At 45.3% G+C, this 27,756-nt stretch overlaps 2 long non-coding RNA genes across 3 annotated transcripts in view; one reads left to right on the forward strand and one right to left on the reverse strand.

Annotated features, from left to right (window-relative positions):
- LOC139362020 (uncharacterized) overlaps positions 1-17,612 on the forward strand; it is a 40,526-nt gene extending 22,914 nt beyond the window's left edge. For both annotated transcript variants that reach the window (XR_011620253.1, XR_011620252.1), the window contains one exon: positions 17,440-17,612. This is a non-coding gene — a long non-coding RNA (uncharacterized lncRNA). The remainder of the gene's footprint in view (positions 1-17,439) is intronic.
- Positions 17,613-17,994: 382 nt separating this feature from the next.
- Positions 17,995-27,756, reverse strand: part of LOC139362021 (uncharacterized) — a 31,575-nt gene continuing 21,813 nt past the window's right edge. Inside the window, exon 3 of the long non-coding RNA XR_011620254.1 lies at positions 17,995-19,046. This is a non-coding gene — a long non-coding RNA (uncharacterized lncRNA). The remainder of the gene's footprint in view (positions 19,047-27,756) is intronic.

The raw sequence follows: 27,756 nt of genomic DNA on the forward strand, positions 1-27,756 counted from the left end.
CCCAAAGTGCTGGGATTACAGGTGTGAGCCACGGCGCCCGGCCAACATTTCTTTATTCATTCCACCATTGATAGGCACCTGGGTTGATTCCATGCCTTTACCATTGTGAATAGTGCTATGATAAACACACCAGTGTAGGTGTCATTTTGGTAGAACAATCTATTTTCCTTTGTGTATATGCTTAGTCATGGGATTGCTGGGTCTAATGGTGGTTCTATTTTCAGTTCTTTGAGAAATTTCCGAACTGCTTTCCATAGGGGCTGAACTAATTTACATTCCCACCAACAGTGCATAAGCATTCAGGAAGGTAATTTTTTAAAAAATGAGGCACAGGACAAAGATCCTGGCTATTTCCCTCAAGGCCAGTCACCCCATTGCCCATCTTGCCAGCCCCTCCACCTCCCTGACCTTGGCTCTAGCTTGTCTTTGATCCTTGCACAGCTGGGCTTGGTCCAGCTTCAGGGCCTTTGCACCCGCTCTTCTCTTGGCTGGGGTGCTCTTTCCCCAGTTCCTCACAGCTCTCGCCTCGAATGTCAACTGCTCCTGGCCACCCAGTCTAAGGTGGATCTCCTTCATTCTCCATCACAGGAACCTCTGCTAGTTCCTCTTTTTTATTTCTCAAATCCTTATCTGCAATTATTTAAATTCTGTAGGTATTTGTTTCTGGTTTGCCTCTCCCTTTATAAAAGGAAACCCCACAGGCTCAATGTATTAGTCTGTTTTCATGCTGCTAATAAAAACATACCTGAGACTGGGTCATCTATACAGGAAAGAGGTTTAATGGACTTACAGTTCCACATAGCTGGGGAGGCCTTACAATCATGGCAGAAGGCAAGGAGGAGCAAGTCATGTCATATATACATGGCAGCAGGAAAAGAGAGAGCTTGTGAGGGAAACTCCCCTTTATAGGACTATCAGATCTCGTGAGACTTATTCACTATCACGAGAACAGCATGGGAACGACCCACCCCCATGATTCAATTACCTCCCACTGGGTTCCTCCTACAACACGTGGGAATTGTGGGAGCTACAATTCAAGGTGAGATTTGGGTGGGGACACAGCCAAACCATATCCCTTGGGGACCTGTCTATCCTTCACATCATACTGGGACTGGTGTAGAGCTAATACCCATGCTAGCAAATACAGCGGGAATGGGTAAGTGAATGAGAGAGGTAGGGAGGGAATGAATGAATGAGTCAGTGAGTAGTGCCTGTGATCTTAGAGCACCTGGTTGTAAAGCTCCTGGGTGGGGGCAAGAGGAGGGGGCATTTGGGCCTCCACCCTGCTGAGAACCAGGGATTCACTTGTGTGTAAACCCAGTCTGTGTCTAATTGCCCAGAAAGCTTTACTGGGGGCCGATGATGTGCTGGGAGTGAATCAAAACTGACTGAATTTCCTGATGCTTTGGAAAACACAATAAAAAACTCCATTATATACTGTCATTTAATATGCTGTATGATAAAACAGCTCCTCTATGTTAGAAATAAAACAGAGAGAGGGAGAAAGTGCTGGAAGGACCAGCTGCAATTTAAAATCATGTACATATCTCCTCAGGGTTATTACAGAAAAATATAATAAAATATAATATAACACATTGCATGTCATATTCATTGTAATATTACAGACAATACATCCCTTGTTATATTTATATGTTATAACACTGTATAATATTGTATAATACAGTAATATGACATATAGTACAATATGTATATAACATGTAGGTAATTGTAACATAATTATATGATATAATAAATTATATGTGATGATGATATATAATGATATATTGTATTATGTGCTATATTACTTATATTCATGTGGAATTCTGACCTCCTGCAGGCAGGCTCAAGGCTGGCTTCCATGGGAGCATGGGGAGTGCCTTGGGCCCTCTAAGACTAAGATACTAGGTAGCCTCAGTTCTGGTCCTGTGACCATCACTGCATGTCTCCGAGACTCAGCTGCTCACCACAAGGGTTGTGGGGATGATTACATGAAAAGGGATGAGGGAATTATCCTTAATAAGCACCTACTGGGTGCCAGTTACTTTTCACACCCAGCAGAATGAGTCTTCCAACATTGCAGGCTGACATTCCTTTTAACTTATTATGATTATTATTGACATTAAAAAAGAGCTGAGAATTGGAGGGCCCAGCATAACCATTATACAGACACGAACTCTCCTGCACCTCTGCCCCAGCAGCAGCCGTTGTTGTCTCATTCTGCTGCTCTCATTTCATCCCAAAGTCCTTAGTTGTCTGTGTGTGTGTGTAGGGGTGTGTGTGTGTGTGTGTGTGTGTGTGTGTGTGTAGGGGGAGGGGCTGGAATGTTTTCGAGGAAATCCTGGACTTTACAGATAAGGATTTAAAAAAAAAGTAACCACGGAACTCTCATGGCATCTAAAAAAAAATTGACAATAATTACTTGCTATCTTCTAGCTTAGTCGATGTTCAACCACCCATACTCCTCTCAAGGGTGTTTTTTTACATCCAATTTATTCAAATCAGGATCCCTGTAAGATCCACATAGTGCTTTTGGTTGATAAGTCTCTTAAATGTCCTTTGTAACACGTGCTCCCCCTGCTTTTCATTTCCATGCTGTTTATTTCTTGAACAAGCAGGGTCAAAATGTGTCCTATGGACACACTTTGGAAATGAATGAGTGGACGAGTGAGTGAATGCATGATAGCTCACACTCATTCTCTCGGGGCATCTTTGCATTAAAAGTGGGCAAGTTTTCAATTCAACCTGAGGCCTCAAGGATGTGTGCAACCCATGGTACTTGAATTTACTTATTGACTGTTTTTTTTTTGAAATCCTTATTTCCCAAAACTCATGGAAGGAGCTGACCTCTGGCAGGAAATGTGGAACTGGCAGTGTGTTGTGCAAGCATCTGCAATCCCAGTCCTGAGCTGGACTTCTCAGAGAGACTGGGCATTATTTATGGAGACGTCAGAGTGACAGGGGGAACTTCTGGCCAGGAACCGCCGGTGGTGTCACATCCTTAACCTGGCTGACATCGGAACACCCTGGGGGGAGCATTTCTCTAGGAAAGGATGGTGGGTCAGGAGCCCCCATGGTGTCTTTTCAAAGCAATAATAAAGATATCAAAAGGGCAATCTGTCAGGCACAGACACTACTGGGCCTTGCTGAAGCTGGGCAGATGGTGCAGAGGAGAAGAGCAGGGCTGGGAACCAGATGTTTCATTTCCTGAAAATAGACATGTCAGGTCTTCGGGGCTGTCAGGTGCCCCCTCATTAGCCCATCAGCCTAAATGGAGCCATTGAGCACTGACATCTCACTCAGCTGTGGCACCTGGCAGAGGACCCAGGCCCAGAGCTGTCCAGCCTGGGACCCTGGCCTGGGGTCTGAAAAGGCCAGGAAGGGGGCAGCTACAGTGGATAGTCCTTTCCCCTCTACCGATGAGGAAACTGAGGCGAAGAGAGGGAACGGTGCTTCAAAGGGCGGCAGCGATTCAATGGCAGAGATGGAATGGACCAGGTTTCAGCTCAGGGGTTCATAGAATTTCAGTGCTCAGTGTCTTGAGGAACCCACACGAGAGGGCTTCTGGTTGGTTCAGATGCTCCTGAGTTGTTCTGGAGCTGCCCTGCCCCTTCCCATTTTTGCCATATCCTCGGGAGACTTGTCTTTGGGCTCATCTTACTTCAAGCACACTCACATTTTTCCACTTAAACAAATGGAAACTTGATAAAATGCCTTAACAACAACCCCAAACCCAGCATCACACACCATGCATGCAAGGCAGTGTGTGATGAACACACTGAACAATGAACCCAGTGATTTCTGAGGAGTGGTGATGAATGCTGGCGAGCATGTGTCTCAGGACACCAAGCCTGAGGTCCATTCCCTTGGCTAATAAAGGCGATGGGCGGACATTGGAGGGCACTAGAGACAGGCTGGCAGCAACTGAGACCTTCCCTACGCAGCAGTCAGTGGGAGGAGGAGATCATGGACCTTCTCATCAGGCGTGCTCACGTTACTCAGTGTTCTGGTCCCATCTAATGGCATCTTTTGGGAAACTCGGGGAACCCAGGCCCAAGGAAGAGGGGGCAAGTGCTTAAAGACCCAGAGCAGGAGGCTGGTTCTGAAAGGCTCATGGCTAGGGGGCTGGCTCTGCTTTCCAGAGACCACCAGGTGCTGGTGACGACACACAGAGACACACAGACACAGACACAGACACACACAGACACAGTCACGCATGCACAGAGACACATCCACGGAAGCACACAGACGCACACACACACACAGGTGCAACCAGATGCACACACACAGATGCACACAGACACACAGACACAGACACATGCACACAGATGCACACAGATGCACAGAGGCACACACACACACCACATGACCGTGACTGTGAGGGAAGCACCTGCCCTCTCTGGGACTCAGTTTTCTCATCAGTACAATAGGAACAATAACTCTCCCTTTTCTAGGTTGGTCGCGAGCTGTCATTGGGTCATTCAGTAAATACTTGCTGGACATTGGGTGTGAGGCATGTAGTAGGTGCTCAACACACAGAACCTCCTTCACCTCTCAAAGGAGGCTCTGTCTTATGAAGCACCAGGATTAGTGTCCACTCTGCAGCAGCGCGCGGCCGAGGCTTTTCCTGCCTGTGCTCATGTGTCTGCCACGCCTTATGCTGGGTGCCGTCTAACCATCTAACCCATGGGGAAACTGAGGCTCCCAGACATGAAGTCGTGTGCTCAGGCATGAAGAAGTGCTCTGGAGAGTAAATAAGCTGGAGGCTTCTGGCAGGCAGAGGCAGCTCTGGGACTCAGACCCGGACCTTGGGACCCAGGAAATAGAGGCCCAGAAAGAACAGCCTCGCCTAGGGCCACCCACCCTCTAGGTGAGCGTCCAAGCTGCCTGCTGGTAATTCCAGATTCAGGGAGCTGAATTTCCAGCCCTGGGAGAAGAGCAAAGCCTGTCTCCAAGCCCCTTGGGGGAGAAGATGTGTAATTATTTCTGCCGATTGAATACTCTGACAAAAAGAAAGAGGGAGGAGGGAACAATTAGCCCCGCTTTGCAGGCCGCTGGTATTTCTCTTGCAATGAGCACTGCAGCCCGAGACGCTGTAATTAGGCTTTGGTAATAACAGGCTCGGTCGCTCCCGCGCCCTGTCAGGGAGAAGAATCCATCTTATGGGTAATTGTAGGGTTGGCGGTCTCTGAACATCTCTTTCCGCTAGCCTGGGCCTTTCCTGGGGGTGGCTGGCAGGGCTTTCTGAGCGAACACTGCCTGGGCTGGGGTGCAGGGAGGGGCGGGGCTGGGGACAAGTCCAGAGGAGCCTCCCTAAGAGGTGGGGTGAGGGTCTTCTCTGCCCCACTCCTGGTTACCTCCTGGTCCAAGCCCCCAGCCCCTGCCTGGATCATTGCCACAGCCTCTCAGTTCACCCTCCTGTGCTCCCCCACCCTCCTATGATCCCTTCTCCTGATGCAGCCAGAATGTATGCAACTAAACTGGAAGTCACAGCACCTTCCTTCTCTGCTCCACACGCTCTGTGGCTCCCACCTTCCTCGGAGGCAGAGACAAAACCCTCACTCAGGCTGCAGGCCCACATCATCTGGCCTGACCCTCTCTGTCTACTTCCCCTGGCTCACTCTGCCTCTGTCCCACTTTGTCCTCACTGTTTCCTGAGCGTGTGCCCCCCGTCCTCAGTTCAGGGCCTTTGCACGGGCTGCTCCCTCCTCCAGTGGTGCCTCTCCTCCAGATGCTCGCTCCTTCACCTCCGTCAGGTCCTGGATCGATGCTTCTTTCTTAGGGGCATTCACTCGGGCCTCCAGCACTTCTGATTTCCCTGCCCTACTTCATTTTTCTTTGTCGTTTCTCACCCCTAACTCACCATATATTTTACTCATAGCTTTCTTCCCCACAAGGCTGTCAGCTGCATGAGGTCAGAGGTTTTTGTCTGGTTGGTTCACTGCTGTACCCCCAATGGTGAAAACAGTGCCTGTCACACATAGTAGGTGCTTAATAAATGACACAACTCACTTCACTCGCAGCATACGCTCCCCTTCTTCACTTAAAGTTCTGGTCATCACTGAGGTTCCACGCAGAGGCACCCTCCTCCAGGAAGCCTGCCTGGAATCTCCCATGGGGAACACTTGCCTACTCTCCCCTCAGCCATTGTTTGTTCCTGAGCTTGTTGCCGTGACCTCCTCTGGGGCAGATCCAAGGCTGAGTGTCCTCTGTATCTCTAGGAACCAGCATACTCTCAATGGAGAGCATCCCATGGACAGGCACCGTGCTGATTCAGGCCCACCTGAATCCCCTCAGTTCATCTCAAAGTAACCCCATGAGAGAGGCATTATTACCATCATCCCCATTTTGCCAAAAACAGAAGCTCTTTTAGCCAATGGGGTCTAGAATATTTTGGTGGCAAACTCTTATCAGCAAAAAAAGAGTCCAACTTGATATAGATCCCCATGTTCTGCCATCTATTCATTTATAAATTGTGTGCTAGTTTTAATGTATACAATTTATTTATATTTATTTTATCAAATAATATATTAAAACATTGAATAAATATTTATCTATATTTGTAAAAATAGGTGCTAATAGCTATACAAACAATTGCATAAAACATAAGGAGACGGATAAAGAGGAAGATGTCCTTATGTATTCTTCCTTTCCACTGTGGATCGTGCCCAGCCTCTGGGCCTGCATATCCCAATATGGAGCTCAATATGCTGTGGAAAGGTGAAGCAATGAGTGAGGGCAGGAGTGAATGTGCGTGAACCATGGCGTTTAGGAGCAGAGGCTTTGGAACCAGACTGCTTGGTTGCCTTCTTCACTTACTAGCTGTGTGTCTTTGGGCATGTTGCTTAACCTCTCTGAGCTACAGCTTTCTCAGTGGGCATGGTAACAGCCTCAACTTCAGAGGGCTGTGGTGAGGATTAAATGAGATCATTTATATAGGTGCTTGAAACAGGGCCTGGAATCTTGTTAGGTGTTGCTATTGGGAAAATATTTCATCCTGGAAATAACGCTGAAAAAAAATAGCAGAGGTCAGGAAGGGAAAGACTGAGAATTCAGGAAGGAAAGCTTGTCATCAGTCTCCTGAACTCCTTGTTAATGCTGATGTGCACCTGGAGTGAAAGCCCTCTTTTCAGCCAGCATGTGACAAGATTGGGTGGATTAGGTTGTGTGTGACCAGACCAACTTCCCCATCTGCACAATGGGAGAGCAGTGCACAGTGGCTGGGCTAGGAGACATGGATGACCTAATGGGAATGAAAGGGCTTTGCTGGCCTGAGGAGGAGGTAGGGGCTCTGGAAGCCAGAGCTGCAAACCTGAGTGACTTTTGGCCAAGTATGTTTCTTATGAGGGCCATAAGTTATTTACCCTTTGTCCAAATTGCTAGCCCTGGAGCTGGGTGCAGTGGTGCATACCTGTAGTCCCAGGAGGAGGCCTCTGAGGCTGAGGCGGGAGGATCCCTTGAGGCTAGGAATTTGAGGCCATCCTGGGCAACATAGTGAGACTGTCTCAAAACATTTCACCCCTAACTAATCTGTGGACAGACTACATGAGAATCACTTAGAGGGCTGTTAAACAAAAACAAAAGGAATCCCAGGTCCTATCCCAGCCCATTAGAATCACAGGAGTTAGGGCTCAGAAATCTTTATTTATAACAAGTTCTCCCAGGAACTCTACAGCATGACTGATTTGGAAATGGTTGTTTTACATAGTTCATATTACCTGCCTTATGATTTTTGAGAGACTAGCAATCTCTCTCTGTGAGGGGTTATGGACCAGTGGTCAGGGTTGGACAAGGCTAAAGTTCAAATTGTACCATCTTGGGTATTTTATTTCTTGCCCTGAGCTTCAGTTTTCTTCTTTCTTTTCTTTTCTTTTTCTCTCTCTCTCTCTTTTTTTTTTTTTTTTTTGAGGCAGGGTGTCACTTTCTCACCCAGGCTGGAGTGCAGTGCCTAGATCTTGGCTCACTGCAACCTCCACCTCCTGGGCTCAAGCAATCCTCCTGCCTCAGCCCCCTAAGTAGCTGGGAGTACAGGCACAAGCCACCATGCCTGGCTAATTTTTATATTTTTAGTAGAGACAGGGTTTCACCATTGTTGGCCAGGCTGGTCTTGAACTCCTTAGCTGAAGCATTCCACCTGCCTTGGCCTCCCAAAGTGCTGGGATTACAGGCATGAGCCACCGCACCCGGCCTCAGCTTCAGTTTTTTCGTCTGTAAGATGGGAATAGTAAGAACACATATTTTTCTAGAAAATGAGGTCTGATTCTTCTGGCAGAGGTCTGTGTTGGAAAGGGCTTGATATGTAAGGAGGCACGGTTATTGCTCATCATCATCATCATCATCATCATCGTTAGTATTTATTATGTTATATTACATGTGAAGTATTTATTCCAGGAATGTGAATTCAGAAAAGGTAAGAGCTTGGATGTCACAGAAGAGAAAGCCCTTTGCCACCAGTTCAGAGCAAAACAGCATGTAAGCCATTTGCTAAACAGGTACAGAGAGGCCTCAAAGCAAAACTGAATCCTTCCTCCACCTTCACGTGACTCTAACAGCGTCATGTGTTGTGCGTAGGTGACAAAACCCGTTAATTGGTTCCTCTTTGTTTGCAATAAAAGAATGACTACATACACAGAATCAAAGGCTGAAAGTAAGACAGCCATATATTAAAACACAGACACTATTCTTCAATGCAAACACATTTTTAATTTTCCAGCAATCTTAAAATGGCCTTTAGCATAATTTGATACTAGCAAAATCATGGATAGATATAGCAACTCTAAAGTATTTAGGTTTTTAATTGCCTAGAGTCCCTCAGCGAAGGAGCCTGGCCTTGGTAAGCCCTTTCCTCCCTCATTAGTGCATTATAAATGATTTTTAATTGGGCGAAAGGGCATCCTGCAGGTCCCTTGATGGGAGCTGTCAATAATAAAAATAGGAACACACTGAAGAAGATGGGAGCCTGGCGCTTGGTATCATGAGAACACTCTAAGCATACCCCAGAGTGGTTTGAAGTTTTTCCATGTGATTTTTTTATTTTTATTTTTTTGAGACAGAGTTTTGCTCTTGTCGCCCAGGCCAGAGTGCAGTGGCATGATCTTGGCTCACTGCAACCTTTGCCTCCTGGGTTCAAGCGATTCTCCTGCCTCAGCCTCCCGAGTAGCTGGGATTACAAGCACCCACTACCATGCCTGGCTAATTTTTGTGTTTTTAGTAGAGATGGGGTTTCTCCATGTTGGTCAGGCTGGTCTTGAATTCCTGACCTCAGGTGATCCGCCTGCCTCGGCCTCCCAAAGTGCTGGGATTACATGCGTGAGCCACTGTGCCCGGCCTCCAAGCAATTTTTAAAATGACTTTATGCAAAGCAGTCATTGCATCTGTGATGATCCTGACAGTTTGACTAAAAAAAATTTCTTAGGCTTTCACAGCAAATATGATTGAAACAACATTGCAAAAGAATACTTTGCCCTTGAAATCTTGTTCTAAGTGTATTTACACTTAGACTACTTACAATATGAAACACTCAGAGAAAAGGACCTTTAAAAATCAGCCCCAAATCAGGACTTTGGCATCCTGGCTTTCCCCGGAATAATGGGCAGGCTTGGATGATGCAAAAACTTTCTGTGACATCATCAGAGCCCATCAAAATTTTGGCCAGGGGAATTTGGGATGTGGGAAACATGAGGTTTAAAAGATCCTTTTCATGTAGCTCTTAGGAAGACAATAATATTATTCTTTAGGCATTGATCCATGATTCCAACAAAGTCCTGCCCACCCTTTCATTCAAATGTCTTGTCCAATGGCTGTTACATCTGAAGCAGTTTGTCTTTTCTTTTTTTTTTTTTTTTTTTGAGACGGAATCTCGCTCTGTTGCCCAGGCTGGAGTGCAGTGGCCGGATCTCAGCTCACTGCAAGCTCCGCCTCCCGGGTTTACGCCATTCTCCTGCCTCAGCCTCCCGAATAGCTGGGACTACAGGCGCCCGCCACCTCGCCCGGCTAGTTTTTTGTATTTTTTAGTAGAGACGGGGTTTCACCGTGTTAGCCAGGATGGTCTCGATCTCCTGACCTCGTGATCCGCCCATCTCGGCCTCCCAAAGTGCTGGGATTACAGGCTTGAGCCACCACGCCCGGCCGCAGTTCGTCTTTTCTAATATTTTTGAAGGCTACTCCATGCTTTAGGTCTTCAACATGCTGGAGAAATATACATCCAGCCTCTCTGCACCTCAAAGAAATCAAGGCAAGCTACACTCTTCCTGGATGATCTGAAGAGGAGTTCTAGCTCTGGGACATTCAGGGTCAGCTTGGCTGTCCAGTGGCTCATGGGTATAACCTTCATAGCAGTTGTTCTTTGTGCCTTTCAGAAGAATCACACAGTAAGCCCACTATGTTGGGATTGGTATTTTTCACCTTCAGAATTTCAGATACAGGAGGTTTGGAGTGGGGCCCTGAAATCTGTAGCTTATCCCAAGTCTCCTAGTGATTCCTATGCAGGAGGCCTGCGAACCACACTTTGGGAAACAGTTATTTCCCAACTCCTGTCTATATTTCCTTCAGTAATGGGTGCGTTTAGCTCATTAAAGGTCTGGGGGAGGAGTCTTTAATATACTGCACCACTGACAGGATGATTGATTACTCTGTGGGTCACTGGAATAGAGATGCACACAAACATTTGTGGAATGTCATCAACGGTATTTTCAAGAAGGCCCATCAGAAATGAAAATATGTGCAGTAGCGTGATAATACCTTTGCCGAATTTTAACAAAAACTCAGGCATTGCTATTTTAATTACAGGAATTTTAGAATACATTCTGATATCTGATAAGACAAGCCTTTAATCTTCAGGGATGTCCTGTCCTGTTTCTTCTTGTCTCATATATGTATATATATGCATATGTATATGCATATATATGTATTTTTATATATGTAAATACAATATATAAATATATAAATAAATTTTTATATATGTAAATACATATACATGTATTTTTGGTTATTTATCCTTTTTTTAAAAAATTGAGATATATTACACAATTCAGGGGCTTTTAGTATATTCACAGTATTGTGTAAGCACTATCACGACCAGAACATTGCCATCCCAAAAAGAAACCCTGTCCCTATTAGCAACACTCTCCATTGCTCCAAGCAACCATAAATCTACATTCTGCCTCTATAGATTTGCCTATCCTGGATATTTCATATAAATGGAATCATGTAATACATGGCCCCTGTTGTCAGGATTCTTTCATTCAGCATCATGTTTTCAAGGTTCATCCTGGTTGCAGCATGTGCCATACTTCATTCCTTTTCATGTCTGTATAATATTCCAGTGTGTGAATAGACCACATTTTGTTCACCTGTTAATCAGTTGATGGACATTTGGCTTGTTCCCACCTTTTGGCTATTGTGAATAGTGCTGTTATGAACATTTATGTACAAATTTTTATGTGAATTTATGTTTTCATTTCTCCTGGGTATATACCTAGGAGTGGAATTGCTGGGTCATATGACAACTCTAATGTTTAACTTTTGAAGAGCTGTCATATTGTTGTTCATAGCCGTCACACCATTTTACATGGCCACAAGGAATATATGAAGGTTCTAATTTCTCTGCACTCTTGCCAGCACTTGCTATTATTTGTCTTTTTTATTGCAGATATCCTGGTAGGTGTGAATGGTATCTCATTATGGTTTTGATTTGCATTTTTCTTATGACTAATGATGTTGAGTATCTTGTTATGTGTTTTTGACCATTTGTCTTCTTTGGAGAACTGTCTATTTAAATTGTTTGCACATTTAAAATTAAACTATTTGTCTTTTTATTGTTGAATTGTTAAAGTTCTTTATTTATTCTGAATACTAGACCCTTATCAAATAAGTGATTTACAAATATTTTCTCCCATTCTGTGGGCTGTCTTTTTTACTTTTTTTTCTTTCCTTCTCTTTTGGAGGGGGAAAATGAGGCCTTGCTATGTTGCCCAGGCTGGCCTTGAACTCTTGGGTCCATGTGACCTTCCCACCTCAGCCTCCTAAATAGCTGGAACTATAGGTGTAGGCTGCTGTGCCTGGCTGCACTTTTAAAATAGTATCCTTTGAGACATAAAAGTTTTAAATTTTGATGAAATCTAATGTATCTATTTTTTCTTTGGTTACTTCTGCTTTAGGTGTCACATAAAAGAAACTGTCACCTAATTCAAGATTGCCAGCATTTACTCCTATGTTTTCTTCTCAGGGTTTTATAGTTTCAGCTCTTACTTCTAGGAATTTGACCCATTCTGAGTTAATTTTTGTATATGGTGTGAGGTAGGGGTCCAAATTTATTCCTTTGCATGTGGATTTGCAGTTGCCCCAGGACCATTTGTTGAAAAGACTATTCTTTCTCCACTGAATTATCTTGACATCCATGTTCAATATCAATTGATCATAGATACATGGATTTATTTCTGGGCTTTTCTTTTCCATTTATCTATGTATCTGTTCTTATGCCAGTACCACACTGTCTTGATTATTGTAGCTTTATAGGAAGATTTGAAATTGGGAAGTGTGAATTCTTCAACTTTGTTCTTTTTCATGATTATTTTGGGTCCCTTATATTTGTTTGGGTTCCTTACATTTCCATATAAAGTTTGGGATCGCCTGGTCAATTTATGCAAAAAAGGAAGTCAGAATTTTTATGGAATTGTGTTGTATCTGTATATCAGTTTGAGGATTATTTCCATCTTAACAGTATTAAGTCTTTTGATACATGAACATGGGATGTTTTATGTTAATTTAGGTCTTCAATTTCAACACTGTTTTATAGTTTTCAGTGTACAAGTCTTGTACTTCTTTTAGTAAGTGTATTTCTAAGCATTTTATTCTTTTTGATATTATTAAAAACAGACTTGTTATCATATTTTCATTTTTGGATTATTCATTGCTAGTTATAAAAACATAACTGTTTTTTGTATATTGATCTTGTTTCTTACAATTTTGTTTAACTTGTTTATTAGCTTTATTTTTTTGTGGGCCAAATAATATTTTTAATCAGCTTGCCAAGGTCCCCAAATAAATCTGTTGGGATTTAATTGGAATTGTATTGGATCTATAGACAGTTTGCAGTTAAATTGACATCTCTGCAATATTATATATCCCTATTATGGCCATAAAATATCTCTCCATTTATTTAGGTCATCTTTAATATCTTTTAGCAACATTTTAATTTTCTGTGTACAAGTGTTGCACATAGAAAGTTTTTCTTAGATTTATTCCTAGGGAGTTTGTATTGTTTCTACACATTTACAAATGTGTCTTAAAAGGCAACTTTTTAAAAGCCTTTTAGTTTCAGGGGTACATGTGCAGGTTTGTTATATAGCTAAATTACGTGTCATAGGGTTTTGGTGTACATATTATTTCATCACCAGGTAATAGGCATAGTAGCCCATGGGTAGTTTTTCAATCCTGTCCCTCCTCCCACTTTCCACCCTCAAGTAAACTCCAGTGTTATTGCTCCGTTCTTTCTGTCCTTGTGTGCTCAATGTTTAGCTCCTACTTATAGGTGAGAACATTTGGTATTTGGAACTAACTATGTTAGTTCGATTGTGATAATGGCCTCCAGCTCCATCCATGTCCTTGCAAAGGACGTGATCTCATTCTTGTCATGGCTGCATAGTATTCCATGGTGTGTGTGTGTGTATATATATATATATATATATATACACACACACACATATATATATCACATCTTCTTTATCCAGTCTACCATTGTTGGGCATCTAGGTTGATTCCACATCTTTGCTGTTGTGAATAGTGATGTGATGAACATATGTGTGTATGTGTCTTTATGGTAGAATAATTTATATTCCTTTGGGTATATACCCAGTAACAGGATTGTGGGTTGAATGGTAGTTCTGTTTTAAGATCTTTGAGAAATCACCAACTGTTTTCTACAATGGCTGAACTAATTTATATTCCCACCAGCAGTGTACAAGTGTTCCCTTTTTTCTGCAACCTTGCCAGCATCTGTTATTTTTTTTGAAAAAGGTAATGTTTTGAAATGTTCTTTGTTGGTATATAAAATACAATTGCCTTTTTCATATTGATCTTATAGTTAGCAACCTTGCTAAGCCTTTGCATTATGTTTAGTAATTTGTCTACAGACTCTTTGAGTTCCCAAGAATCAAGGATTAGGATTAATCAGATTCTGTGTATTCGAGGACAGGACAAAGGGAAAGAACCAAACTGATATCAATTTAAGTAAAATATTATTTGTTTCCTGATGGCATCACACTGAACTTAAACACAGTGAGCCATGCAATAGCATGGTCTATGCTATTAAAATCTTCATCTCTATTGGTTCTTTTATTGATCATGGGCTTGGATGTAATTCAAGAGGTGCAGAAGCTTATCTTCATCATGGGTGGAAGCAGAGTCTACAGAGGGCAGAACAGGAAGAGAAGTACTGGCCCTGCATTTCTCCTAGTAAAAGTTGAGGGGGGGGGGCAGTTAATGGAGTTAGACAGGAAGTGTCATGGCACCATGCAATGGAGGATTCGTTTTGTGTTTGCACTCAAGCAGGAAGAGACTACTCCTCAAAGCCACTGAAGAAACCTATTTTCTGGTACAGAGATTTCGGGAGGCACAGTCCACAGGCATGGGTGAGTCTGAGTGAGAATACAGAAGACATAATCCTCCAATCACCAAGCCAAGACCTAGAGCACCCTGAATTTGGAATTAGGGCCTGAAGTGAGGAAGTAGGTAGGGCTATTGCCTTGCATAACTCAATCCAGATACACAATCCACATTGCATTCTAGAATTACTATTTACTGGGCACTTACTCTGGCCCAACCCTGTTCCAAGGCTTTTACTCCAAGGGCTGATCTCATCCTGCCCACATCCTTACTATTCTATTCTATTATCCCTGTTTGTGTGATGAGGACACTGAAGCTTGGAGGAATAAAAGGGCAGGTTTAAAGTCATCATCTAGTAAGCAGCACAGCAGGGGCAGATTCTAGAACCCTGGCTCTCAATGGCTGTTCTATATGACTTGCCAGCCAGGAACACAGAATATGAAACAGAGAAAGCCCCAGGGAGAAAGAAAAAGAGGGGCTCTGTCCAGATTTCCACTGAATTTCCAGGTCTTAGCTCCTTTCACTTCTCAACCATTCTAATAAATCACTTTAAATTACTTTTTCTTTTTTGAGACAAGGTCTTGCTCTGTCACCCAGGCTGGAGTGCAGTGGGGTGATGACAGCTCACCTCAGTCTCGAACTCATGGGCTGCTCAAGTGATTCTTTCACATTAGCCTCTCAAGTAGCTAGGACTACAGACATGCAACACCATGCCTGGCTAATTTTTTAATGTTTATTTTTGTAGCGATGGGGATCTCACTATGTTGCCCAGGCTGCTCTCAAGTCCTTTCTTGTCCATCCCTCTTTATGATGCTGTTTCCTCCATCTGAAAAGTCTTGCCACATTTCTCTTGCTGAAAAACCTATTTCAAAATCTGGTGTACCATGGAACAGAATACAGAGCTCAGAAATAATGCTGCACACCTATAACCACTTTATCTTCGACAAAGGTGGCAAAACCAAGCAATGGAGGAAAGGACTCCCTATTCAATAAATTGTGCTGGGAGAACTGGTTAGCTACATGCAGAAGATTGAAACTGGACCTCTTCCTTACACCATATACAAAAATCAACTCAAGATGGATTAAAGACTAAATGTAAAACTGAAAACCACAAAAACCCTGGAATATAACCTAGGAAATACCACTCTAGACATAGGCCATAGCAAAGATTTCATGACAAAGATGCCAAAAGCAATTGCAACAAAAACAAAAGTGGACAATTGGGACCTAATTAAACTGAAGAGCTTCTGCACAGCAAAAGTAATTATCAACAGAGTAAATAGACAACTTACAGAATAGGAGGAAATATTTGCAAATTATGCATCCAACAGAGGTCTAATACCAAGAACCTATAAGAAACTTAAACAAATTAACAAGAAAATAATGAATAACCCCATTAAAAAGTGGGCAAAGGACATGAACAGACACTTTTCAAAAGAAGATCTATATGCGGCCAACAAGCATATGAAAAAAATGCTCAACATCACTAATCGTCAGAGAAATGCAAATCATAATCACAATAAGATTCCATCTCACACCAGTCAGAATGACTATCATTAAAAAGCCAAAAAATAACAAATGCTGGTGAGGTTGCAGAGAAAAGAGAATGTTTATATATTGCTGGTGGAAATGTAAATTAGTTCAGCTGTTGTGGAAAGTGGTGTGATGATTTCTCAAAGAACTCAAAACAGAATTACCATTCACTGGGTATATATCCAAAAGAATAGAAATCATTCTACCATAAAGACACGTGCACTTGTGTGTTCATCACAGCACTATTCACAAGAGTAAAGACATGGAATCAGCCTAAATGCTCATCAACAGATAAAGAAAATGTGGTTCATGTACACCATGGAATTGTACACAGTCATAAAAAGGAATGAGATTATGTCCTTTGAAGCAATATGGATGGAGCTGGAGGCCATCATCCTAAACAAACTAACACAAGAACAGAAAACCAAATACCAATTGTTCTCACTTATAAGTGGGAGCTAAATGTTAAGTACAGATAGACACAAAAAAGGGAACAATAGATACTGGGGCCTATATGAAGGTGGAAGGTGGGAGGAGGGAGAGGATTAAAAAAAAAAACTGTCTATTGAGTACTATGCTTATTACCTCAGTGATGATATAATTTGTACCTAAAACCCCCACAACACATGATACCTGTATAACAAACCTGCACATGTATCCCTGAACCTAAAATAAAAGTTAAAAAAAGTCTGGTGTATTCCATTGAGTCTAAAACATCACTGATTGTAAGATGCACCTTTATTATACACACATCTGAGGAGAAAACATTCTGCCACTTAAACTTTGATGCAATGATTTCTTTTGAAAGCATTGGCGTAATGCTTATCTTAAAAATTCACTTGGAATTTTTATTTCGTTAAGGAGTTCTTCTAGACATAGATTTTTTCATTCATCCCTCTGGTGCATAAAAAGAAAGAGCGTAATACATTGGTTAGGTTAGTCGTAAAGCTTTTTTACACTGAGAGTCTGAGTGTTTTGAATAATTTTTGACTCAGTCGTTGATGTCTGGTTTTCTATATAGTATTGTCCTCTGTGTCATCAAGGTCATTGATGCTGCAGCATTTCTAAAAACTTCTGACACCTATTCTGCAAGTTCCCATGCTGGCGTTTTCTTGCTTGGCACGTGGTGGTCAACCAACTCACATGGGTCAGTAACAGAAGGTGACAGAGCTTTTGTCTACTTGTGGAGATCTTCCCTGTTGGGATCTGGTAAAGTACTTGGTGGTCACTCTTCAAGAAAATATGATGATTCCTCCTATGGTAAACATTTGCTTCACTAATGTTGCCTTTATACTCTATTTCCAGAGGCAGCGACAACCACACTCCACATCTACCTGGTGATGAGGATGGTGAACTGCTGCGGTTCCTTCTCAGAGATGTTAGAGAAAACCAGGTGCATGGCAGAATTAACAAAATACACTGTCAGATGCTGCCTGCTGCCAAGAGGTGCCTGTGCTGGCTGGCATTCTGTTGTCTTGTGGCTATGTGTTTACCTGATGAGCCCTCTGAAGATGGTGAGCTCCTGTGAGCAGGTGATATATATAGCCCATTTCTCTTGGTACCCCCAGGGCCTGGCCCACGGAAATGTTTTGGGGCAAATAGATGAATTGAGTTAGACACACAGTAGCTGAGGGCAGAGATGGTGTAGAAAGATTCCAGAAAACACTGCAAAACAGATGGAAGAACTCAAATCACAGAAGTCTGGGGCCAGGTTGTGTAGGGTCAATATGCCTACTTTGCCTGAGATAGACTCTGAAAGTGTCACAGCTTTCCAGCACAGAAAACAGTTGGTAACAATATAAAGGCAGACCTGAGAGGCTCTTAAGAGATCTTGTCCAACCCTCACCAGATAGTTTAATGGAGGATCTAAGATTCAAACCTAAGTGGGTCTGGCTCCGACCATGGTGCCACTGTTCACCACCTCTGGCCAGGCAGGGCTGCCTTGGGTAGCACCCAGCTCCCTGACACTTGAGGTTTACAGGTAGTGGCAGGAAACTTGGAAACTAGACCCAGTTCCACCTTTGGCAGTAGACAAAGGAGACTATGAGATGTCCAGCATTTGGAAGTCTTATCAAATATGTTTAGCCCAGCTTGAATGTTTTATGGATGAGAAAATGGGCTCAAATATCACCTCCTTTAGGAAGCCTCTCCTTCTTCTTCCAAACACCCGTCAGTGCCCCAGGCCATTTGCCACTTGGTTGGTGGTTTGTCTGTTCCTCTGCCATAGTGTACTAGCCATTCATGTCTGAATTTCTCTCCTTGACTACATAATAAGCTTCAGTAAAGACCCCATCTCCTTCGAGTGGCTGCATGATCTGGTGGAAGTAGGGTTGACTTTGAACCACTTATACAGCTGTGTAATATTGGGAAAGTTACCCATAATATCCATGCCTCAGTTTCTCTCATCTGTAAAATGGGGATGATAATAATAGTACATACCCTCATCTGTAGTTGAGTGGACTAAATGAGATTAATAATGAGAAAATGCCCCAAAGAGTGCAGGCATTACAAAGTGAGTTCTCAGTAAATGTGAGGTTTGAGTCATCATCGCCATCATCATCATCATTATCATCATCTAGGCTTTCTTCATAGTGTGAAGCAGGTGTTTGTCTCTGCAGCACCCGTTACTCCTTCTCTGGCACATGCCCCATCTTCTTTTGCGAATTCACTCCTCTCCATACAATGGCTAGCCCCCAAGGTCCTGGTGGCTTCCACCCTAGCTCAGTGGCTCTGGCCCCATACAATGTGTGCATCACGTCCTCAGACACAGTGATTGGTTCAAGGATTATCACATAACTGAGGGCGAGCCACTCAGAAATTACAACAATTCCAGGTCTTTGTGCTGTCTTTGCCTCCAGGGACTTTGAGCTGGGAAGATGTAGTGTTGACACCTCGATAGTCCTCCTTTCACCCTAAAAGAGGAGCCTAGCTGAGAAGGGAGCCAGTGCAGAAGGTGTAGACCCCATAGAGGGAGTAAGAGACATCAGTACCAGTGACATAATTTGACCCTGAAGGCAGATCTATACCTTTTAAATTATGTGAGCAAAAGAATAATAAAATAAAATAATTAAAAATTATTAAAAATCCCTTCTAGATTAGGTTAGGTTTTCTGTCATATGCAACTAAAAGGGTCCTACACAATAGTTACTCCAAGTCTGTATGACAGACAAATTTACATACATTTCTAATTGAATTTTTAAAAGAACTTATGCACATATTTAAAATACAGTGCAGTCAGTGTGGAGATCACAAGATACTTGGCCTTTGACTGGCTTATACATACAAATGCCTCGCTCTGTGCCTGCCTGGAAACCCGGTCGCCTGCTTCCCTCCACATCCTCCACAGGGTCTGAGCCACAACCAAGCTGTCTTGTGCTAACACAGCTACCCTGTGGCCAAAGGCTGACTCAATGTCCTTCCCACACCTTTCTTCACCGTGTCCCAGGAGGAAACTATCATCATCTGTAACCTTGTGGATCTTTTTACATATATAGTCATCTCAGCTCAATTCAGGCAATTTGGTAAGTTGTGGTTTGCTTTAGGAGCCCCCTTCATCTTTTCCCATCCCCACCTTTGCCCCTACTTGTTCTCTAGACAGTGTCACTTTTAGCCAACTTCTGGGCTAGGCTCCCATGGCTTAGAGCTCAAACTGCTGTCTCCCCTTTCAAACAAGTATATTGTAACGGTTCCTTTTCTCTCCAGAAATCAAATTCATGCATAATATTATCTACTTGCAACCCATAATTTAAACAAATCAACATAATTCCCCAGTTGTCATATTAGAGTGAAATAATAAGAAAAATAACTTGTGAGAAAATAACATATATTTCATTACATAAATGCTTGAGTAAGACTACCCCAAAAGGGAGGATAAAGTTGTCGAATGATTGCACCTATTTAATAATGAATACATGTAGATTTAAGAGAAGTAAGACACTCTAACTGAACAATGTGACACTCTGAAATAAAGGGCTAAAAATATACATTTATACATATGCATAGAATTCACTATGAATACAAAACTGCAAACACGGACAGACACAGGGGTGGTTCATAGGTTGCTGGGGCTGCAGGTGATTTTCTGAAAGAGTGAACCATTCTTGGAAAAGTCCTAGGAATAGAAAGCATAGCTATCCTTGGATACCTGGTATCATACCTGGTAAGTTCATGTGCATTAAAAAACCTTGCAAATAATAAAGCCACTCTGTTTAAATGGAAAATTGAGTGAAACTCTGGACACTGGTCATCATAGGTCCAATGTCCAGCATCTCAGGATGTTCTCTGCAAAACGCGAGTAGCTCCACCTGCCAACCACTGGTCGACATAAACACCCCATAATTGTCCACATGCCCCTGGGGTGATACTACTGCCTTTGAAAAGCTCTAGTCTAGAAAAGAGTCTGCCAGCTGCAGGAACCAGGGTGGACTCTGTGTAGCCATGGGCGAACTGCTCCCTGAGCCTTGGTTTTCTACTCTGTAAAGTGGGACATTTTAATGTCAGGTAAGATGGTGCATTCACACGAGGCAGGCACTCAGCAGACAGTTCTGTCGTCTCTTCTGTGGTCCTCAGTCAGGACCTCCATTCCCTGCTCTTCCTTGCACTCCAGGATGCTGGGCATCAGGCCCTCCTAGCCCTGCCTGCTTTAGCAGCCTCCATGGGTTGCCTCACATTGCATCTAAGCTCCCTCATCCCCTGAAGGCCAGTGCCATCATCCAGAAGCCTGAAGTGAACTCTAACAGTCTCTAGCTGTCTCCCTCCAACATTGCCCAGACACCTGCTGTGTATCCCAAAAGCCCTATGAATACCTGGAGGATGAGGAACTGAGCAGGGCCCTGAGGGTGAAGAGGGCTTAGATGTGGAGCTGTGAGAAGGACATTCTAGGTAGAAGTGTTGGAGCCAACATCTGGAGAGGCTGGAACATGGAAGGGAATGGAAAATCACTCTGCTTACTACCTGCCTGTTTCAGGTGATAACCACTCTGATCTGCACTATTGCAACAAGGCCTGCTGGCCCCAGCTGTACCCCTCCAGTCCAGCCCTGACACCTTCTGCCAAGAGGAAATAGTCCCCAAATTCACAGTTAACCTTGTTTGTCTAGCCCCTGCTCAATCAAACCCTTAGTTGCTCCCATCTCTCGTTGGACACTCAGGTCCTTGGTGACTTGGACCCACTGATTGTTCCAGATTCTACCCCATTACTTCCTGCCCTCACCTGCTAGTTTATTCATTTCTTCATTCAACAAATATTTCCTGAGCACCTACTGTGTGCCAGACCCTGCTCTAGAGGCCAGGTAGAGAGTGAGTCTGAACGGAGAGATTCCCTGTCTCATGAAATTGATACTCCAGTTGGGAGACAGAAGATAAAGCAAACAGAAAAATAGAAGATGATGTGGAGTTAAGAGCAGAAAAGAAAAATACAGCAGGATCAGAGAGCAGAATGTGAGAAAAGAGGTTTTAAAAATGTATATTTTAAAATGTAAGGGTTGATCAGAAACTATTTTGTTTTTGCTGGTTTAAAGAATCCAGATTGGCCAGTTGCGGTGGCTCATGCCTGTAATCCCCGCACTTTGGGAGGCTGAGACGGGCAGATCACCTGAGGTCAGGAGTTCAAGACCAGCCTGGCCAACATGGTGGTGAAACCCCATCTCTACTAAAAACACAGAATTAGCTGGGCGTGGTGGCAGCTGCCTGTAATCCCAGCTACTCGGGAGGCTGAGTCAGGAGAATTGCTTGAACCTGGGAGGTGAAAGTTGAAGTGAACCAAGATCATGCCATTGCACTCCAGCATGGGCAAGAAGAATGAAACTCCATCTCAAAAAAAAAAAAAAGAAAAAAAAGAATCCAGATTTTGTTGCTGTGACTGTTTGGTGGCTAATTCTGAGAATACATTCTCATTGGATTTGGCTGATTTTGGCAGGCCCACTCTCCTTTGCCAGGGATGGGTCCAGGGATGGTCATGAAACTCCACTTTGGCCATTAGGGCTTAAGGGAAAGACCTCCAGGGGCTCCTGGGAATGATTTTCTTAGAAGGGTACATGTGTGGAGAAAGCCCTTTTTTCTCTCCTTACTTTTTGCTTTGAGCTGCTATTATGAAATGATGTTTGGAGCTATAGCAGCTATCTTGTGACCATGAGGTCTTGTGATATCATGGCATACACGAGTAGCAGAGTGTGGAATTGGAAAGACTTATGTCCTCAGGGACAACACTGAACCCCTGGACAAGCCCAGGGGCCTTATCTTGGAACTTCTTATTCAGTCAACAGTAATGTTTTAGACAAAACTTCCCAACCAGCGGGTGACAAAGAGCTTCTAGTGTACAGACAGTCCTCAACTTATGATGGTTGAACTTAGGACTTTTCAACTTTCCAATGGTGCTACTGAACACGCATTCAGTAGAAACCAAACTTTGAATAACCATACGACCATTCTGCTTTTTACTTTCAGTACAGTATTCAGTACATCCCGTGAGATATTCCACACTCTATGATGAAATAGGCTTTGTGTTAGACACTTGTGCCAACTGCAGCTAACGAAAGTGTCCTGAGTGCATGTAAGGGAGGCTCGCTAAGCTATCATGTTTGGTAGGTGAGGTATATTTTTGATTTGTGCTGGGTTTATTGTAAGCCATGGAGCATCCGTACTGAGTTGACTCCAGGTAGCTGGAGGGGGCCGAGTGGCCTCAGTGCCTTCGGTTTCCCACCAATAATGAGAAGAACCAATGCATGCCATCATCTCTCTGCACACCACGGTAGGACGGGGCGAAAACTGGGAAGCACTGCTTGAAGGCCCAAGAGTTGCATGTGCCGCCATGGACAACCCCTCCCCATCTTCACTCCCTCCACTCCTCCTACTCCCCAGACACTTCAGACCCTATCTAACTCCATGATTTCCCACTTGCTGTCTTCTCTGCCTAAATGCCCTCCCTATCTGCTCATATCTTCCTGGCAAACTCCTACTTACCCCTCAAAGCCCAGGTGTTGCCTCTTCTGTGAAACTCCTCTGAGCCTCCAAGCCTCTGAGCCTCCAAGCCTCTGAGCCTCCAAGCCTGAGCCTCTGCTCCATCTCTCATCTGTGCTTCCTTCTGCCCCACTGCTCATTGCCATTGACTGATGGTCTCTCCTGCTATAGACTGGGACCTCCCCAGAGCTAGAGACTGGGTTTCATTGGTGTTTGTACTCCCTGTTCCTCATGCAAGGCCTGGAGGGCTCAGACCAGGGGCTAACCATTTTGTTGGTTAGTTAAATGAGCAAGGTAAGTGAGCGAATGAATGAGTGAATGTTTTCAGCTGCCAGACCTAGGGCAGAGGCCAGGATGGTCTCTCCCCTGAGCAGGGCACAGTCCAGAGGTGGTGTTGGCACAATGGATGTTCCAGTGGTGGAGGCGACTCTGCAAAGGTGGGCCAGGCACCTGCTACCAGTGAGCAGGTGGAGGCCTGCCTGCGCCCAGCCCTCCTGCCTCCTCTAATCCTGCTTCTCCCCCTGTACCTCGGGCTGCCTTCTGGGGGCCAGTTCCACCCTCATTCCTGCCCTAGGCTTCTGCCAGCTGAATTATCCTCTTCCCATCTCCTTCCCTCAGATGCGCTTGGGGGCTGGGGTGATGGCCCTCGCTGCTCTGGGGAAAATTAATTAGCCTGGGTTCTGCAAGTCACTTTGAAGACAAAAAAAAAAAAAAAAAAAAAAAAAAAAAAGAAAGGAAAGGAAAGGAAAGGAAATACTCCTCGCACGGGCTGACTATTACCATGAGGCTCATTGCTCCCCTATGCTAGGGCAGGGTACGCACCCATCATTCCACTCTATACCTGTTTTTCTAGAAAATCCGTCTTCTGAATCTCAGCTCTCTGGTACATGGTGAAAGGAGGCACAGGGAAAGCTGCATTGGTGTCCTCTCTGGGCGGGCCCCACCCGTGGAAACTGATTCCCAGTGGCTGCTGGGATCTGGAGCTTCAGAGCTGGGTTAGAATTCCCAGCCTCCTGACCCCTGCTTGGGGGCTGGCCTCTCTAAGCCTCAGTGTCTCAGCAAAATGACGACCTCAGCACTTCTGGCATACAACAGGTGCTCAATAAACGGAGCTCCCAGCCTCCTGTCACTGTCTTGGGATGGAGCCGACAGCATCCACACAGCCCCAGGTCAAGGCTGAGCCTGCTGTCGGGGCCTGGTTTCCTGGCTGCCTCCCTAGGGACCACCCAGCCAGCCTGCCTGCTGCAAGGCAAACTCCAGCTCAGAACCGCAGAGCAGCTGACAGCCCTGGGCATGAGGATGCCAGCTTCCTCCCCACAGCTGGGAAGTCCTCGTCAGGCCACGCTGGGCCAGGACAGGCTGCAGGGTGGACCCTTGGCATTAACACCCCCAGACTGGAGTTGTCTCCTTGACATACCCTGGAATGCTCCCCCTGCCCTTTCCCAAGGTGGAAACTGAGGCTTGGAGGGGTCTGGCCTCTGGTTAACAGGTACCCAGCCAGGCTTCTGGGCTTCCCAACCCAGCTGGGCTGGGGGAGGGGGTGGCTGACAGGCAGGCAGGTGAGGTTTGGCAGAGGGAAGGTCTGGGAGCTATTTAGGGCTTCAAAAGTTTGGCATGGGGAGCTGGAGGTGAGCGACGCTTCCTTCTTGGGACCCTCCTGCTTTCTGGTCTTGGCAAACCTGCCAGGCACAGGTGGGCCTCAGAACCAGCCCGTTTATGGCTCCAGGTGAGAGCTCATGGGGCCCCCCACTGAGGAGTGGGGGAGGAAGGCCGGGCCGTGGGCTCCAGATGAAAGGCCAGAGGCACCCCGCTATCTCCGCTGCTCCTCACCTGGGGTTCCTGGTCGGCTCCATCACCTGGAAAACCAGAGGGCTTCTCTTTGCTCTACCCCTACCCCCACCCGGGCCCCACCCTCTCCAGCTGAGTCCCCTTTGCCTTGGAAGATGCATTACCAGTGCCCGATAGGTGCCAGGCCTGCAGAGGGCGCTGCAAGGGACCCTTGACAGAAGGACCGGGTTGGTGGGCTTCATCTAGAGCAGGCCCTTCACCCCTCCAAGCCTCAGTTTTCTCTTCTGTAAGGTGGAGATAAGAGTTGCCTCCCTCACAGGGTTCCTGGGGAGATCAGAGAGATAAAGAAATAGCTGAGTGGAGTTGTGGCCCTATCTTCAGAGGACCCCCAGGTGTTGGTTCCTAGCAGCCATGGGCTTGCCTTGTGCAAGGCACCTCAGATAAAGAGGGGAGGGGGCCTTAGGCTCTGTCTCCCGAGGAAAGGCAATACGGCTGCTTACTCCTTTGTCTGACAAATAACGTTCGGCACCTACCTGGTGATAGACCCAGTCTGAGCTGGTCTTTGCCTTAGAGAAACTCTCAAAGTGATACAGGAGATTAAAACATGCTGATGCTATGGGGAGGGAATAACAGTGACCAGCATTTATTAAGCACTTACTGTATGCCAGGCCCTGTTTCCAATGCTTTTCAAGTTTTAACTCATCTAAGGCTCTCAGCCAACCACAAGGTTGGTATTTTCACAGGCTGAGGACACAACACGCAGTTAGGAAGTGGCAGACCTAGGATTTGAATCTGGGCTGTTGGGCCTGAGAGCCCCTTTCAGAGAAGGCTGAGGATTTCTAAACTAAAGAATTGTGGCTGCAATGCCATAAAGGAGAATGGAAGAGGAACCTGGGAGGGGCCTCGCTGTTCCTTCTAGACCACCACCCTCTCCTGCTCACATGCCTTCAGTGACTTCCCAGTGCCTACAGGACCAGTGCAGGGCCCGGGGCTCCTGACCCCCATGCCCTCTGCTGGCCTCACCCTTCACCTCTGGCTGCGCTCTTGCCTCCCTCACAGGGCTGTCCTGCCTTTTCTCCCTTTCTGCAGGCCCAGCTCTGGCGTCCGATCCCAATCTCCCAGCTCCCCGTGTTAGGGTCAGTCTGAGCAGTGGCACCATCTGGTGAGTTTCTGGTCCTGCCAGCCAGACACACTCACGCCGGGAGGTTCAAGAGGTGCTAGTTTTTAAAACTGGGATTGTTTCATCACGTTTTGTTGTCTTTCTTGGTTAAACCCTTGAGTATATAGTAGATATGTATGCATAGCAGAAAACCTGGAAAACAGGGTAGTAAAAGACCAGCAAAGACTCAGAATCCTGCAGCCCTCCCCAAGAGGTAGCTGCTATTAAAAGATGGGATCTGGCCAGCGCACCTTTTCTTTTCTGTTTTTCTAGAAATGCATATTTTTTAAAGTGTTTATTTAAATTTCTGCAGGCACTGGGAAGTCTACCTTTTCCTTTCCTGTTTCACGGTTTGTTCCTCAGGTGATCAGTGAGTCCTTCTTGCTTCTAGCCTAAAAACCTCGTATGGGGTTTCCCCTCCAGAGTGGGGAAGCCCTGAGAAGACGCCATTCTGGGTTGCAGGGGTGGGCAAGAAGAGAGTCTTCCCTGACATGCGGTCACAGAGACCAGGGGTTCTGAGTATCCCATGAAATAAGGACTAGGGGGTTGCTAAGTGACCTCTACAACCCGGAAGTCCCATTCCACAGGGCAGGTGCCTCTGTCTGTCCCGTCCATTCTTTAATCCCCATAGCTGCAGGAGTGTGGGCTAGGAACAGGCACTCACTAAGTGTTTATTGAATGAACGAGGCTGTCCGTTCTGTACAGAGCAGAGCATACCAGAGGGGAGAAGGCCTTGCCCGTGGCCCTATGCTCAGGAGTCAGGATTCAGAGGCTGGGTTCTCCTCGCACGCTGGGGTGGGGGTGGGGAGCCCTGAGGCCGGGATAGGGTGCTGCAGCTTCCTGGTGGGGTCAGAGGCCCTGCCCAGCCCCCGCCCACCATAGGGCAGAGGAAGTGGAGGCTGCATGTCAGAATGCCTGAGGACAGCCTGGCTGCAGAGTCATTTATCACCCGCAGCAATTCCAGGAATGTGGAAATAGGCCAAAGTCAGAAGTGCTTGGAGGGTGGGAGGCCAAGGGATCCCCCCACCCCTTTTTTTCAAGAAGTAGAGAAGCCTAGAGCCTTGACACCTGGGACGTGTGTTACCTGAAGAATCACACTCATGGAGCATGGGTTAACTTTTGCTTTTAGAGGATGCCCACCATGTGCCTGGCACTGTGCGTTGTACTTCACACCTGGCCATCTGGGGCTAGAGCTTGTGCAGTGATGCCCTGTGCTTTCCTCAAACCCGAGCCGGGCTGGGGCCAAGCTGTCTGCCTAACACCCTGCGTAGCTCCCACCTGCTGAGAAGAAAAGTGGAATTCTCACAGAGGCCACAGCCCTGACTGAGCCAGGTCTCCTCCAGTCTCCCTCTTGCTCACTCTGCTGGAGCTGCTGCCTGAGCCTGCCTCAGGGCCTTTGCCCCTGCTGCTTCTTCTGCCTGGGATAAGTCTTCCCTATTCAGCTGCTTGGTTTATTCTTTTGTCTCCAGGGCCCTGCTCAGAAATCACCTCCTCCCAGAGGCCTTCTCCAACAACCCTTGTATGAGAAACTCCCCTAGCTGCTCCCCAGTCCCCTAGACCCACACTGTCCAATACAGCAGCCACAGCAATGTGTAGTCTTGAAATGTGCCCGGTGACAATCCAGGTGTGCATAATGTCCAGTATGCACTGATTTCACAGACATGGCATGAAAAAAGCAAAATAACTTATTAATCATTTTTTACATTGATGGCATGTGGAC

Source organism: Macaca nemestrina, chromosome 2 (assembly GCF_043159975.1).
Source record: "Macaca nemestrina isolate mMacNem1 chromosome 2, mMacNem.hap1, whole genome shotgun sequence".
Lineage (NCBI taxonomy): Eukaryota > Metazoa > Chordata > Mammalia > Primates > Cercopithecidae > Macaca > Macaca nemestrina.